The 14152-nt window shown below is 32.7% G+C and overlaps 1 pseudogene; it reads right to left on the bottom strand.

The window, feature by feature from the left end:
- Positions 1–2160: 2160 nt before the first annotated feature.
- LOC120083629 (galactoside 2-alpha-L-fucosyltransferase-like) lies at positions 2161–12761 on the bottom strand (annotated as a pseudogene).
- Positions 12762–14152: the final 1391 nt, after the last annotated feature.

The raw sequence follows: 14152 nt of genomic DNA, 5'->3' as shown, positions 1-14152 counted from the left end.
TTCGAAGTCGACGATGACAACAAGCTCGAAATCTACGAGTCCGCCTTGTGGGACACATTGATTTTTGTAATTATTTTTATACAAATGAGATATTTAATTTACATTTTTGTATTTTTATGAGATATTATTTTTTTAATTTATTCTTTTTATATATTATGAATAGTAATTATTTTAATATAGAAGCTTTTAAATGTCACTGACATAAATTATAACATCAGATAGTCTAAATCTAAAAAGTTAGGTAAAAAAAACTTCAATATTCAAATTTACATATTTTAGATAATAATTTGGGGACATAATAAATCAAATCAACACTCAAAACCTTCACATGCAAGTCTATAAATAAGACTAATTGATATAAAGAACAGAAATTTTAATCACAGTAGTGAGGTCAATAGTTTAAAAGATTTTACAATAGTGATCTTGGATTCCTTTTGTACATTTGGTACCAAGATTTTGATGGAGTTTGTTTTTTTTTTTTTTTTTTTTTGTTTTTTTTTTTTTTTTAAAAAATTATAAATAATAATAAAATATTTTTAGAAATTGTTTTTATAAAATGGAAAATTAAAAAAAAAAAGAAAGAAAGAAGAAGGTGGAATGGGGAATTAAATAAAGAAAAAAAGGAAAATTTGTACGGATATCTCACTCTCGCTAACATCTCGCTCTCGTTCTCAGGATCTCGCTCTTTCAAAATCTCGCTCTCTCTTAAAATCTCGCTCTCTCTCAAATCTCGCTCTCTCTCAAATCTCGCTCTCTCTCATAATCTCGCTCTCTCTTACTCTTCTCTCTTTCGTTCTCTCCCAATACAAAATTATTTATAACACATTAAATAATTATGAGTGTTATGAGAAAGGTCTTTCGTTCTCTCCTCATCCAATCACTTGAGATGAAAAAACTACCATTCATAAAGTTTCCAAAAAAAAATTAGACCAAAAAGGAAAAAAACTGGAAGCTCCAAGTTAAAAGCTTTGTGCCAGATATGTACCAATGAATGGGTTAGAAAGAATAACATATCAAGCTGGAAACTCCCAAGTTAAAAAGAAAAAAACTGGTCTCTCTCAAAATCTCGCTCTCTCAGCTCTCTCTCAATATCTCGCTCTCTCTCTTTTTCTTCCCTCTTTCATTCTCTCCCAATACAAAATTATTTTTAACACATCAAATAATTATGAGTGTTAGGAGGAAGGTCTCCGGAATGAGGAAAGTCTTTCATTCTCTCCACATCAAATAATTATGAGGAAAGTCTCCGAAATGAAAATTAAACAGACTCAATAATAATATTAGGCTAAGGTCGAGGGTTCAAAGTTCGATGTACAAAAAATACGAAAGGGGAAGGTCGAGGGTTCAAAATTCGACCTATGTAGGTCGAATTTTCAACCCTCGACTTATTTAAAAAAAAATAAAAAACAACAATATTTTTACAAATAGTTTGAAAACAACAATATTTTCCTAAATAGTTTCTAAAATGACAATATCCTTTTAAATTTTCCAATTAATTTGAATATCTATTTTTTTCCTGTTGTTTTATTCATTAAGAGGTAGTTAATTAATTGTTTAATGTCAATTATATATATATATATATATATATATAAGAAGTTGATATAAACTAATTGATTTTAAGTCATCAAACAATGTTTTAAATTTTAAAAAATAACTATGATTGTAGATTAAAACTAGAAGTACAAGGGTACAAGATTGTTTAATTGAAAAAAATTAACTTAATTTTTTTTATTAGTTAATTAATTAATATTTTTTAAAGATTAATTAATAATTTTAGTAAAGGAATTTAAGCAATTATGATTATGCATATTCATATTTTAAAAAAAGATTATGATTTTTCATATTAATTCATAATAATAGAATAAATTATTATATTTATATTATTATTAATAAAATTAATTATATATGTCAATTATAAATTTAAATATGTTTATAAAAATTAAATAAATCAACTAATATCAACCAAGAAGAAAAACAAATAAAATAAAAAGATAAAAAGTAAGAGAGAAGATGGAAATATGAAATTTCTTGGAATAAGATATTCTCTTTTCCAAAGTCAAAAATTTGTAACAAACATGTGATAGAATATCATTTCTCATTCCCACCTCTTATTTCTATGAACCAAATCGACCACAAAGAGAACTTTCAAAACTCCATTCGAGATTTTACCTTGAAAACAAAGCTTCTTTAGAAATATGGTTTACCTAGGAAATTCTAACATATTACATCTTTCTAATAATGGAATGAGAAACTTCAAAAGTTTGTTTTGAGTAAATTAATGATCTTCTATAGTAATCTACAAACTGCAGAATTTGTTCACTACAACAATTTCACAACAAAAGCCGCAAAATCAATCAGATTGATCAACCAACTTAAGTCCCCAGGCCATGTCCTCGCAATGCCTCACCTGAGGAACAAGTTTACTGGTGTCCACTCCTTTCTTAGCCTTGCAGTCATAGAAAGAAGGTGCATGGAAACAGGGCTCCATTGACATGGCTCGACGGCAAGGTGGATTCGGTGCCGTACGATTTTCGGGTTTGTATAATATCCATGGTTTAAGACCCCTAAGACCTTGAGCCACGTATCCGAAGGTCGACCATGAACTGGTGACCAATACATCAGTTGTACTTAACAAATACATCTCTGCCAATGCCTTCTGCTTCTCAGTTTGCTGGTGTTTCTCATGACTTGGTTGGTAGAAACTAATTCTCTCTCTCTTGACCGTTGGATTCTCCCAGTAAATATCTCTTAACTTCTCAAAGTAACTAGTGCTCAAGGAAGTTATCAGCATGACCTTTGACTTTTGATTACTGGCTGGAGCAACGACATTCGTTCGCCTTTCAGTTTGTGGCAACAGATTCTCCTTCAGGATATAGTCCAGAACCTGATCCAGGATGTGTTGAAAAGGTACAGTCCCTGTATCAAACACTCTAATCTGAATGCCTATTCTTTCACTAGCTCTAGCCAAGTAAGCCTGATAATATCTCGTAATCAGTCCCCAAATCGAATTCACGGGGTGAAACAGATATCGACCCAAGAAGTGAAAGACTGTATCTTTATTTGGGAAAAGATCATTAAGTTCTTTCTCAAATGATGGGATCAAAAAGAGAGATGGGACAAAATAGTTGTCGATTTTCATAACAAGCCAAGGAGATTACTGCAGAAGAGCTTGGTCTTGATCACAGAAGAAAAGCTTATCATCATCATTATAATCATGCACCAAATGAAGATAAACAACAACTGGCAAGGTTATTCCACTTGAATCTGGGGTCATGCTATTCTTTATTATTTTCCCATAGCAATTAGGAGAGTTTTGGTTGAATTTACCGAACTCATCTTTTAATGGGAAATCTTAGGGAAGAAACCAGGAAACCTCAAGAAATGGTTCATAGAAGAGATCAGCTATGTTAGTTCCAGGGTCAACAAGAAGAACACGATTTGTAAGTAGAGCATAAGAAAACTGGAAAGAACTCTGGTGAACAGAACCTTGAGTGGAAGCGGATCGACCAAATTTCATAAATTATTGAATACAAAGTTTACAGTAAACATACAACTAGATATGCATTTACAATTAAATTACAGCATGCTATTAAACAAAAAAGGGTTTCAAGAAACCTCACATTTCAAGAACCTTTCTTCGCATTTCTCTCTCGAACAACTTTAAGATCTTCTTCAAGATAATCTCGAACCAAAAACTCATACACTACCACAGTGTTACCTTGTTATTCTCAAGATGAGAACCTAGGAGTGGTGGGCTCTGATTATTTTGATTTAGAGAGAAAGTTTAGATGAAGGAAGATGATTGAGAAGTATCACATAAGAACTCAAAAGTCACAAAAGGTTTTTAACAATTCTCAATCTTTCAATAACAATTACGTTCGTAAAGAAGAAGAAGAAAAAAAAATTCTTTTATTCTCCTTTTGCCAAATAGAATAACCACCTCACTAAAGTGGGTAGAGAGAAAAGATGGGGAAGGGAGTTGTAACTCCATTCCATATTATTCAAATTCAAATAATAATAATATAATATAAATAAGTATGATAATTAACTTATTATATTATATTTATATTATGTTATATCAAATATAACATATAATCTATAGTTTAATATTGCATCACGCGTGATACAATATTAAACTATAGTTTCTTTTCTCTATTATATGACATTTAATATAAATCATATTTATATTAAATTTAACAATTACGAATCACATTCATAGAAAATATATTTGAATCTCATTTAAATATTTATGTTCTCCCACTAAACTATAATGTATCAATTACATTATGACAATTATATCATATATAATTGAAATAATTTAATTATATCATATAATTAAATCCCTCTATTAATTTAAAAAATTCAAATTAATCCAAAAACTGATTCTCAACTAAATCTTTTGAGCTACCAAGGGGACCTCACGGACCTGTAGTTTGAAGCTCCAATGGTTAGTGAATACTTAATTAAACTCTTTAATTACATTATTCACCGAACGTTAACTGTCGGGCAATCCACTAAAGATCGACAGCTGCACTCTTCGCACTACAGATATATTTCTGTGTCCATTGGATATAACCAATCAACAGTACGATGACACTTCACAAATTGCTCGTAAGTACAACTAGGACAAATTACCGTTTTGCCCCTGTAGTTACATCTAGCTCCTTAAGTATCACTAATCCCTCTAATGAACAACATATCATAGTTCCACTATGACTAAACCCCTCTCGGGCTAGGAGAGGGTGTGGCACCATATTGTTCAAGACCCGGAATCAGCCCTTAAGGGAGAAATTTATCTACTTACCCTACTTTGGGGAATGAGTGAATTCCATCTTGTGTAGCTGAGTTCCCAGTTCCCCAATCAGACGAATCCCCAAAATGGTAGGTTTGTTGAGTCGGCAATCTGGCCACTCTCACCCATACAAATTAAAGGACTGCCCTCATATGCAGGAGTTCACAACTCAGTCAAGATTTAGGTCATGTTACCTATGATCATCCTGGTGAAATGTAAGTCTCTATAATGAATGATGTTATATATAATGAGACTAAACATTTCGTGGTCCGATCTTATACAAACTTCTTTGTATAGAATATTCTTGCTCGCATGGCTAATACATGAATGATCAGAACCAGATCATTTGTAGCACTTTAGAACAATAGTAACACCTACAAAGCGGATCATACTTGTAGTGTCACCAAGATAAAGTACCCAGTCTTATCCATCTACTACAGACTATTTAGGTTATCATTTAAACATGATCCACCCGTATGTCTCCACATACATGTTTAAGTTACAAAGATAACCTTGGATGTTAGTTTATTGGTTTGTGGTTAATGCAACTAAAATATCATATATTTTATAGACAATTAATAAAAATATCACATATTTTATTAATTACATAATGAGTTTGTTCATACAATGTTTACAAACTATAGAACCTTACGAGATTTAGGACATCAACCCCAACAATCTCCCACTTGACCTAAAGCTAGTGGGTTGTATAATACAAACAAAATACAAAGTACACAAATAATATACTAGGGCATAACACGCTCAGTACAATATCTCCCACTTGCCCTAATCCAGATGTTGTCTGTCCTATAGGCTCTATACTCTATTGATTGGTTGATATGGACACAGAAATATATCTATAGTGAGAAAAGTGCAGCCGTCGGCCTTTAATGGAATGTCCGACAGTTAACGGATGGTGGATCTCGTGACTAAAGAGTTTAGTTAGTTATTCATGTACCATTGAAGCTTCAAGTTATAGGTCCATAAGGTTCCTTTGGTAGCTCAATGGATTCAAGTTGAGAATCAGTTCTTGGGGTTGATTTGAAGTGTTCAAATTAACATGAGAAAATTCAATTATATATGATATAATTGGTGTGATGTATGAGATACATCGAGTGGAGGTTTAATGTAAATATGATTTACATTAAGTACCATAAAATAGAAAAAAAATTATGGTTTGTGTGTTTTATGAGATGAAGTATTAAAACTATAGGTTATAAATATAATATGGTAAGTTGGTTATCATATTTATTTATAATAAATTAATTATGTGATAATTAATTCTTTTTCTCTAATAACCAATTGAGTGAGAGGTTATTGGTAGTTTTATGGTAACTGTGAGATAAAAGAAAAAATATTTTCCTAAATTTTAGAGAGTTTCTACTTTCAGAAAGAAATCACGGAGAAGCTATCAAATGAAAGTTTTTCACTAAGCGATAACCATATAGAGACTAAATGATCGTGAAGCATTGACTATACGATAGTTCATTAGCTGTTCGTAGCTAAACGATCGTGTGACTTTGTCTATGCGATAGACTGCCATTTACTAAATGATCGAGCACATTGTCTATACGATAGACAGCTTCCTATCTCCCACTTGCTCGATCGTCTGCACGATCGTTGTCCTCTAGTCTCTTTCTCAAGCCAAGATCATATAGAGCCCACAACTTTTGGATTCTCACATCGAGAATACCAAGGTAATCATTGTGGTGGTGTCCTCACTCACTTTGTGAATCGAGTGTGATTCGCTTGGTTCGTGGAGGTCGTTTGTCGGGTTTGTGATCGTTGTGTTCGTACTGTGCATCGGTCGTTGCGTTCGAGGGCTGTATTGCTGTGTTGGATGCATAGGAGATTGATCGAGGGAGTTTGAAGAATGGTTCTTCAAAGGTATGCATACTCTATCCCTTGATTCTTTCGTTTAGCATGCTGTAATTTTGTTTTGTGCATGACCTCTTAGTTTCCGTTCTTAGACTGTAATTGATTGTGTTCACTCGAATGGAATATGGAACGATCCTTCCGCTGCTCATGGAAATCCTCATGCTTGATTTCCTTCATCGTGGTCCGGTCTTATACAAACTCCTTTGTATAGAATATCTTTGCTCACATTTCTAATACATGAATGATCAGGAACAAATCATTTGTAGCACTTTACAGCAATGGTAACACCTACAAAGCGGGTCATACTCATAATATCACCAAGATAAGGTACCCAGCCTTATCCATCTACTACAGACCATTTAGGTTATCACTTAACCATGATCCACTCGTATGTCTCCACATATATGTTTAAGTTATAAAGATAACCTTGGATGTTAGTTTATTGGTTTGTGGTCAATGTAACTAAAATATCATATTTTCATAGACAATGAATAAAATATCACATATTTTATTAAATACATAATGAGTCTGTTCATACAATGTTTACAAACTATAGAATCCTACGAGATTTTGGGCATCAACCCTAATAGAAACATTGAAGCAAGAGTTAGTATTCTATTCCCTAATCCACTGAAGGAAATCCACAGAAGATATTTACAATCTGAGGAGCTGCTACTACCATTAGACCTTAGCTGCTCCAAAGTTTTGTTGTAAGATGCAGTATAAACTCCACAACGCTTATGAAGATCTTCATAACTCCGCAATTTGGAGATTAAGTATGAAGAGGGTTCATACGTGATCTTGTGCTGATAAGCAACTGAATTGTACCTACTGAGACAATAATTAACCCCATGTTGGGCAGAAAGAAGGCCACTAAACTGTTTATCAACTGGCTGTATAATCGCATGAAGTTCTCCAACCTTAGAATCTACTGAAAGAAAATAATAAGAGGAAGATAAGAAAGGCAACAGATTAACTTGGAATGAGGTGCATATTTCATAATGGTATAGATTAGACCATTTTTTATTGGAATTCAGCAAAAACAATATGCAATATAGGTAAAGAGAAATTACAATTAACAAAGAAGGAAGTTAACCTATGCAAAAAGAAAAACAGAATCTCAATCGCACTAAAACATATATGATGAAACTGAAGGTTCCCATTGAAGGGAAACCTTAAGTGGAAGTGGGATCGTCCGAAGTCCCATTTTTACACAGAACTAAATTTTTACATAAAAGAAAAAAAATTATGCGTTTACAAAATTATAGCATGCTCATATGTATAAAAAAATAGGGTTTCAGAATACTTTTACCTTTGAAGACTGATCTTCAATTGAAAAACCCCTTGAACTGAAGTTGGCCACTACCACGAAAGAGACCTTGGTAATCTCAGTCTGAGAACCCAGGAGGTGTGGGCTCTAGTGATTTTAGTGAGGGAATGAAAATGATTAAGAGGAAGGAAGGAATGATAGCAAAATGAGATTTTCTTTCTTTGAGAAGTCACAGAACTATTATGTTCTTTCTCAGAAGATAAGGAAGAAGAAGAATACGAATTGCCAATTACCCACATTATATGTGGGTGGAGAGAAAAGTGGGGAGAGAAGTTAATTCCCTCCCATTAATTCAAATTAATAAATAAAAAATTAATTTAAATTAATATAATATAATTAATTTATTATATATATAATTATATGTTATATCATATATAACATATAATCTATAGTTTCAATATTGTATTATATACAATATAAGCTATAGTTTTTTTTCTCTCACAAATAGTATTTAATATAAATCACATGTACATTAAAGTCAATTATATGAATCCAATTAACATAATTAATATTTAAATCATATTCAAATATTTATTTCCTCTAAAAAATGATGTTTATTATAAATCACATTTACATTAAATTCAATTATATGAATCCAATTCACATAATTTATATTTTAATCTTATTCAAATATTTATTTTCTCTCATAAATAATACAATGTATCAAATACGTTATCACAATTATATCATATATAATTAATTTCCTCAATTAATTTGAACAGTTCAAACTAATCCAAAAACTAATTCTCATTTAGTTCTATTAGCTACCAATGGGATCTCATGGACCTGTAGTACGTGAATAATTAACCAAACTTTTTAATTAAATTATTCACCATCCGTTAACTATCGGGCACTCCACTAAAGACCGAAAATCGGACTCTTCGCACTTCAGATAATCTTTTCGTGTCCATTGGATATAACCAATCAATAGTACGATGACCCTTCACAAATTGCTCATAAGTACAGTTGGCCAAAATTACCGTTTTGCTCTTGTAGTTACATCTAACTCCTTAAGTACCACTGATTCCTCTAATGAACAATAGATCATAGTTCAACTATGACTAAACCCCTCTTAGGCCAGGAGAGGGTGTGGCACCACATTGTTCAAGCCCCGGAATCAGCCCTTAAGGGGGAAATTTATCTACTTACCTCGAGCTCGGGGAAGGAGTGAATTTCTTCTTGTGTAGTTGCGTTCCCAACTCCCTAATTAGACGAATTCCCAAAATGGTAAGCTTATTGAGTTGGAGATCTGGCCACTCTCACTCATACAAATCACAAGATTACCCTCATAGGCAGAAGTTCATAACTCACTCAGGATTCAGGTCATGTTACCTATGGTCATCCTGGTGAAATGTAAATCTCTATTATGAACGACGTTAAATAATCAAACTAGACATTTCGTGGTTCGGTCTTATACAAACTCCTTTGTATAGAATATCTCCGCTCCCATGTCTATACATGAATGATCAGGATCAGATCATTTGTAGCACTTTACAACAATTGTAACAACTACAAAGTAGGCTATACTCGTAGTGTCACCAGGATAAGGTACCAAACTTTATCCTTCTGCTATAGATGATTTAGGTTATCGCTTAAACATGATCCACCCATACATGTTTAAGCTACAAAATAATCTTGAATGTTAGTTTATTGGTTTGTGGTTAATGCAACTGAAAATGTAATAAAATATCATATATTTTATTAAATAAATAATGAGTTTGTACAAAAAATTTACAAATCATAGAATCCTATAAGATTTAGGGCATCAACTGCAACATAAACATCCTTAGATAAAGAAGCAAAGGAAAACTAAAATAACTTGTGAATAAGTGAAAGTATTCTTTCTGTATTCTGATTTGCAAAATGGTTACAGGGAAGACAATTTATAAAGCCCACTTACAGCTTTAACTAATTTTCTAAATATCAACATATCAAATCATTATATTACATATATAGCAGCACATCATAACATATTATCTCAAACAGTCTCGAAGATACTTTTTATCTCTTCTTCCTTTCTATTGGTTCAGTTCATCGTGAAGAAATAATAGGAAAAGTAAATAAAGTATGAATGAGCCAGAACTCAGACACAATTGAAAATATAGTATGCAAATAAGATAAGAGCAAGGGCAAGTGAAAGTGCTGCATTTGTAATAAACTTAGTGCAGTGCAATCCAGCTGTTGTCAGAATGTTTTTGGAATGCCATATCTAAGTCGATTACCACAAAATTCCAAATCATTTTGAGTGCTTAAACACTCGGTACTAATTCAAGTAATTACACAAACAAATTGAATACAAGGTGACTCTCCTTGATCGAATGTAGAAACACGCAACGGAAGTAATTAGAATTAATAAGCACTCTAATTACATTTAATTTGAATTTTAAAATGCATGTAAAACATTATTTTATAGAAAAGGATTTCAAGAATATGTACATTTAAAGAATCTCCCAAAATCTAGCTGCTCTCTTTGAATTTTCAGCTTCAAATCCTTAGCGAATCACTAAGAGATCTTTTCTATTATTTTTAGTCTTGAATTTGAGCGGTGGAACTCAAAATCAAAATTAAAGTGAATTGTGAAGGAATCAAGAGGGTTTCAGTAGAAAACCTTTTCCTGCATTAGTTTGTGGAGAATTCAGCTTCCTTCTCTCCTTCAATTCGAAATTGAAGTGATTCTATATAAATCATGCATGCAGCCATTATGTTTGAAGCTGAATGCTACATCAATGTGGACTTGGAAGTGGGTTAGGTGTAGGAAATGTATATAAACACATCAATTTTTCAAAAAATGGAAAAGTCCACTACCAAATCACATTTTCAATTTCTAATTTTAATTAATTCAAAATTAAATAAAAAAAACTGAATTTTTATTTAATTAATTCAAAATTAATTAAATTCAAAATTTCAAAATCCAATTTCTCAAATGGAATTAAAATTAAAAAATAATTTGATTTTAGTTAACTAAACAAACTTAATTAATTAAATAATAATTTAATATCAAATATTAAATCAATCAAACACCTATTTGATATATAAATCCTATTCATGTAATTAATATTTAAATCAATATATAAATATTATAAAATCTCTAATTTTGTTTAATTTCGATAAATTAAACGTTTAATTATATCAAAATATAATTATTCAAACCCTAATTACAGTTTGAATGCTTCAAATTGAAAACCCTAAATTCAATTTGAACACTTCAAATTAAAATCATTTTAAATTCACTCAATTTAATAATTCAAGGTGTTCATGTTTTACAAGCTAGTAGAGGGACCTTATGGACCTACATATCATGAGTTTCAACGATTTGAGATTAATTGGCTAAAACTCTTTAAATCGAATTAATCATTATTCGTTAACTATCGAGTCACACCACTATAGCTCGATAGTTGTCGATAGTTGCACTCTCCTCACTGTAGATATATTTGTGTCAACTTGATTTAACCATAATTAGTAAGACGACCATTCACGGGTTATTTGTAATAACGGCTGGGTTAAATGTTGTTTTACCCTCGAAATTACATCTTATTCCTTAAATTCCACTGATCATCTAATGAACAATTGGTTTGTGATCCAACAAATAAACCAGATACCTCTCGACTAATGAGAGGGGAAGCCCTTTTTCAAGACCTGGATTCAGCACTTAAGAGAACAACCTTCCTCCTATCCCTAATTCGGGTAGGCATGAATTCCATCTTGCACTCTATGTCCCCAGCTATATACCCGGTCTTATCTCTAAAATTGGAAGTTTATTGAGCCGGCGCTATTGAGCCAATCCCTCAACTATGTAAATCTAAGGATAATCCCGAATAAACAGAAGTCCATAGTTAGCTCAGAATTAAGATCGAGTTACCTAGGTCATCTAAGTGAAATAGTCAGTCTTAAACAGTAAACAACATTATAAAGTAAGAGTGACTTATTTCTTGATCCGGTCTTATGCAAATTCATTGCAGAGGACGCCCCCAGTCCTCATGTCAATACATGAATGAATCAGGATCACTTCGTTTGTAGCACCTTACAACAAATTGTAACAACTACAGAGTGGGTCACATCCGATAGTGTTACCAGAATAAGACACCCAACCTTATTCGTATACTATAGACCGTTTTGGCGATTTACTCGAACTTGATCCATCTTCATGTCTCTACATAAAGTTCAAGTATTCATATAATAGCCATGGATCTTAGTTTATTAGATTTTGTTTTTACAAGTGTAATTTACAAAATTCAATAACCAACTTTATTGAATAAATGTTGAATAATATCTTTATTGATAATAAAAAATGTTTAACTTTACAAACTGTGAGTTTTATGACATACAACTCAACACTCATAACACTTGACACACAATGCATTGAAGGCAATCCAAACTGAAACTCACAACGCAATGTCCCATACACAGAGCCTGAAGATAGTGGCAAAAAGCATATACTAATTTCCGAGAAGTTCAAAAATCAAATACCTGGGTCAGAGTTCCACTGAGAAATCCACACATCTGAACCTTCAATTACAACATCTAATGGTGGGTCTCTAAGAATGACAAAGACCGAAAAGATAACAGAAATGAACATCATCAAAACCACAAAAATACCCATTACTCGAATCGAATTGAACCCACATTTCAATTCGTGGTTGCTCTTCAAATCACAGTGTGAATCCTTGTCCAATAGGCTCTTGTGATAATTATCCTCAATCTGCCTCATCAATCTCCTAACATTTGCATAATTTTCATCTGGGGTGAAATGAATGTATGGTTCATGGATTTAAACTTCGTTTGGAGCAAAAGGGTAGTGAAAAACATATGCTTTTCAAGAGGACTTGTGTTAGTCCATAGAGATTGTCGAATCAGCACTACTACAAAATCTACATTACTTGACACTTGTAGTTTTTAATTACTTGACGTTTCTGTGGAAAAAATGTCAAGTAATATGATTTTGGACAAAAAAATGTCAAGTAAAAGGGTTAAAAAGCGGAGATTGACGGAATATTTCAGATATTTTCACTCGAACTTTTACTTGACACGATTTTCGTGTCAAGTAATATAAGGTCTTACTTGACACATTTCACGTGTCAAGTATAAGATGCTCTTACTTGACATTTTTTCGTGTCAAGTAAAAGGGTTAAAAAAAAGCAGAGATTGACGGAATATTTCGGATATTTGATAGGCCTCAAATTATCTAGCAATATCAAGAAAGAAAGAATAAAGGAAAGGCAGTTGAATCGGTTAAAGAGGACATCCAATTCCGTTGAGAGAAGTGGAGGTTTAAAATAAGAAGGAAACGGAAAGAGAGGGCAATGAAATCTGAATATCAAGAGTGAGGAAGGGGAGCTCTTGAGAGTGAGAGTTCAGAAGACTCTGTTGTGGAGAAGTCATCGCAGTGTGCCGCTCATCGTCTACTTTTACTAAGCGATCGTGTAGTAGAGCTAAGCAATCATGTAGCAGAGCTCAGCGATCGTGTAGCATTTGGTAGGTGATCGTATAGAAACTGGTAAGCGATCGTGTAATATTTTGTAAGCGATCGTGTAGTTCTAGATAAGTGATGCGGGGTGTTTGTAGGCAATCATCTAATGTTACTCAGTGATCATGTAGCAGAGCTAAGTGATTGTGTAGCAGAGTTCAACGATCGTGTAGCTTTTGGTAGGCGATCGTATAGAAACTGGTAAGCGATCGTGTAATATTTTGTAAGCGATCGCATAGTTCCGGGTAAGCAATCGCGGGGTGTTTGTGGGCGATCGTCTAGTATTACTCAGCGATCGTGTAGTAGAGCTAAGCGATCGTGTAGCATTTGGTAGACGATCGTATAGTATTTGGTAGGCGATTTTATAGAGACTGGTAAAGGATCGTGTAATGTTTTGTAAGCGATCAAGTAGTTCCGGGTAAGTGACCGCGGAGTGTTTATGGGTGATCATCTAGTGTTACTCAATGATCGTGTAGAGACTTTAAGCGATCACACTACTACAAAATCTACATTACTTGACAGTTGTACTTTTTCATGTCAAGTAAAATATAAAAAGTATATATTTTTTTAATCTTTATTTTTTTGTTTCCCTCCCTCTCTCATTTTCATTTCCCTCTCAAATTTGGTTTCCCTCCTACCAAAATTATCAAATAAAATAATATTTCTCTCTCCCATTTTCATTTCCCTCTCA

This window comes from Benincasa hispida, chromosome 8 (genome assembly GCF_027475165.1).
Source record: "Benincasa hispida cultivar pf3 chromosome 8, pf3_genome.v1.1, whole genome shotgun sequence".
Taxonomy (NCBI): Eukaryota; Viridiplantae; Streptophyta; class Magnoliopsida; order Cucurbitales; family Cucurbitaceae; genus Benincasa; species Benincasa hispida.
The sequence above is the reverse complement of the archived record's forward strand: the minus strand, read 5'-3'. Positions and strand labels throughout refer to the sequence as shown.